We start from the raw sequence: 3,693 nt of genomic DNA on the forward strand, positions 1-3,693 counted from the left end.
AGTTTTTCTTCATGGAATTTATAACTACTTGAGAGATCTTTATGTAGCCATGTGTTTATGTCCGTTATCTCCATCATTTACACAGATGTGCAAATGTATATATTAGAACGTGATCTTTTTGGTTCACTCCTTTGTCACCGGCTCTTAGGAAGTTACATGGCACATAGCATGAGTTCAATAAGTACTTGAATAACGAAGTCAGCAAATGAAATAATGATAATTCAGGCAGAAAGTCATATTAAGAGGTTCAGGAAATGGTCAAGAATGTCTCAGAATGTGGGCAAAATGTGGTAATGAAAATATTTTAAACCATAACACTATTTTTAATACCTTAGAAAAAAGTCAAACCAGGTTAGGTCAGGGGAGTAGGGATAGTGTCATGATAGCAAGAACATGGGTATTGGATTAACAAAGAAAACTTTAGATCCTAGAATTGTTCATTGTAGAAGGTAGAATTCTAAAGATGCCCTCCCATGGTTTTCATCCCTTGATTATTCCAATAATCCAGGTACTGCTGTGAACACATTGCCTGATGGAGTTAATGTTACCAAGCAACAGCCATCAAAATTAGGAAATTATCCTGGATTAAGTTGAAAGGTACAATATAATGACATGAAATCTTCAGAACTGAAGGGAAGGAAAATTGACCTGGCAGAGTGGGTTAAGCTCTCTCTTATAATGCTGCATATCAAAACCGAATACCAGTTCAAATCCCAGCAGCTCCTCTTCCAATCCAGCCCCCCGCTAATTAGCCTGGGCAAGCAGTGGAAGATGGCAAAATTCCTTTTACCTTGCACCCAAAGGAGGTATGGATGGAGTTACAGGCTCCCGGCTTCAACCTAGCCCAGCCTTGACTGTAGAGGTCATTTGAGGAGTGAACAAACAGATGCAAGGTTTTTCTCTATCTCCCCTAATCTATCACTCTGCCTTTCAAATAAATAAAATAAATATTTCAAAAAATGAAATGCAAAAGCAGAAAGGAAAGAGAAATTCTAAGCATGAGATTCCATTGCTGACATGGAAGATGGAGAAAGGGAGCCACAAGATAATTAATTCAGGCAGCATCTGGTAGCTGAGAAAATTACTCCTAGCAGATAGCTAACAAAGAGAAAGGGACCTCAGTTGTACAACTTTAAGAAACTGGATGCCAACAAACAAAAGGAACTTTGCTATGATTTGAGTATGTCCCCTGAAGTTCATGTGTTGGAAAGATGATCCGTAGTGCAACAGTGATGAGAGGTGCAAGCCTTAAGAAATTACTAGGTTGTAAGGACCTGCCTTAATAAATGCATTACGGTTGTTACTGAGTGAATTCCTCTAAAAGGGGGTGATCCCTCTCTCTGTCTCTCTCTTTCTTTCTCTCTCTTTTCCTCCATACTATGTTCTCCACTAGGTTATTATACAACAAGATGGCCCTCATCAGATTCTGTCTTCCTAACCTTGAACCTCACAACCTCCAGACTGTGTGAGAAATACGTTTGTATCCTTTACAAGTTGCTAGATCTATTAGAGTTTTCTAGTACAGCAATACGAAACACACTGGACATGTTTGGAGTGAGATTCATACTCAGAACCTCCAGAAAGGAGTCCACTCCAGCTGATTGATTCTAGCCTTGAAAAACCTGGTGCAGAGATCCACTTGAGCCACACTGCTCCTGAGCATCTCTGGAACTATGAGATAATAAACATTCGTTGTATAAAGCTTCTGAACATTTGCACCTGCCACGGTACCAATAGAAAATGAACACACAGATGAAAACCAAGAAAGGTCCCTTTCTTGAGTGGAGTATTAGCAAAGGTGTTGCTGCAGTCTGAACATGATTGCCTTCCTAATTCATGCTGCACTTTAAACTCCAAAATCACAAGTCAGTGGTACACAGCCACAGGGACCTCCTGCCATCACCACCCAGCCGCCCCCTCCAGGCCTTCAGAGAAAACCTTCAAGCAGCTCTGCACTTTTGGGGTAGAACAAAGGGCAACAGATGCTGCTTATCTGACAGCATCATTCTACCAAAATTCCAGTGACAATAGAAAGATACAAGAATGAGAAGCAGCTTCTGTCCTGAATAAAAACTTCATTCTCTGTAGATCCACGCTGATCTCAGAGGTATGAGAGTGGGAAGGATGAAGAAGGATTCCTCTATAAGAGGTGTGCCTCCCACGAGACACTTGGAATGAAATTGTCACTGCAAGACCAGAGCAATGCATCTACTCTAGATTTTTTAAAGATCCTGACCAAGGAGAAAAATGACGTTAGCAACTGAGACTGATCATTCAATCATTCAATCACAGGTCATCCAAATAGTAGTGTTCCCACCTAGGAGTTGTAGGAAGTGATTTTTGTGTGTCAAGCAGAAAAACAGCTCCAAAGAAATACATTCAGCTTTGGAAAACTATGACTTAACTAGGCTATCTTGTTTTCAAATTTTAGGAGTTTAAAAATAAAATACTTTGCATTCTAAATTGCCAAGAAAGTTAGCAGTACTTAGACTTAATCCAATTGCTATATCTAGAAGGTGGGCATAGCAGAAGGTCAGTGGGTCACAGGGGGCATGAGTCCTTCATGGGTAGTTCTCTCCAGGGGACTGCTTATGAAAGCTGGGTCTGACCCTTGCACTCCGCTTCCCAGCTTGCCCTGTGACTCTTCCTTTACACGTGCAGCACTGTCCCCTTCATCCCTGTCCTCAGAGTCCAAATCCATGGTGCCACATGTCCTTGACTTTCAACCTCCAAAACTGTGATCTAAATAAATTTTTTTCTTATCAGGTGAGCTGATTCAGGTATTTTATCTCGGTAATGAAAAGCTGACCAATACAACTGTCATTCAGGATGGGAAACTTTTTTTCTGCCAAGGGCCTTTTGGATATTTATAACATCATTCATGAGCCATACAAAATCATCAGCTTAGAAATTGTCCTGGTACCGATTTATTGAATTTTGAGTCTGGGATGCAGTTGCGTTGGCAGGGCCAGACCAAATGATTTCACAGGCCTTGTATGGCCCATGGACTCACTGTTCCCCACCCCTGTAATATAACCCATAATCAGAATGAACAAGGTTAAGACCTAGTTACTGGAATTATAATACAAGGGGGAACACAAGAATAATAGAATCAGAGTTACTACATCTGGCACAAAAACTTGGAATACAACCATCATCTAAGCCAACTGTGATATGGAGTCACTTGAGCTGCTAAACACTCTCTAATTCAAAGATGGCATTAGCTAATAGCTTGGGGCAGAGTGCAGAATCTACAGACACAGTAATAACAACCAAATGGAACTGAACAGTGGAAAGAAAGCAAAAGGAGTCAATGAATGCATTTATCTATTACCTAGAACAATGTTTTCCCAAATTCAGTTTTATTGCCAGTAAATACATAAGTAAAGGGTTTTTTTTTCTTTTTGTCTTTTGTTAAAGATTTATTTTTAATTAATTAAAAGAGTTGCAGAGAGAGGCAGAGAGGGAGAGAGACAGAGAGAGGTCTTCCATCTGCTGCTTCACTCCCCAATGGCTGCAACAGCTGGAGCTGAGCTGATCCGAAACCAGGAGCCAGGAACTTCTTCTGGGTCTCCCACATGAGTGCAAGGGCCCAAGGACTTAGACCATCATTCGCTGCTTTCCCAGGCATATTAGCAGGGTGCTGGATCAGAAGTGGAGCAGCTGAAACCTGAACCAGCGTCCATGTGGGAT

The 3,693-nt window shown here is 41.1% G+C and overlaps 1 pseudogene; it reads left to right on the forward strand.

Moving 5' to 3' along the window:
* Window positions 1-1,756: 1,756 nt before the first annotated feature.
* LOC138849464 (microtubule-associated protein 1 light chain 3 beta 2 pseudogene) lies at window positions 1,757-3,245 on the forward strand (annotated as a pseudogene).
* Window positions 3,246-3,693: the final 448 nt, after the last annotated feature.

This window comes from Oryctolagus cuniculus, chromosome 4, assembly GCF_051225735.1.
Source record: "Oryctolagus cuniculus isolate XC-2025 breed Fujian yellow rabbit chromosome 4, ASM5122573v1, whole genome shotgun sequence".
NCBI classification, from domain to species: Eukaryota; Metazoa; Chordata; class Mammalia; order Lagomorpha; family Leporidae; genus Oryctolagus; species Oryctolagus cuniculus.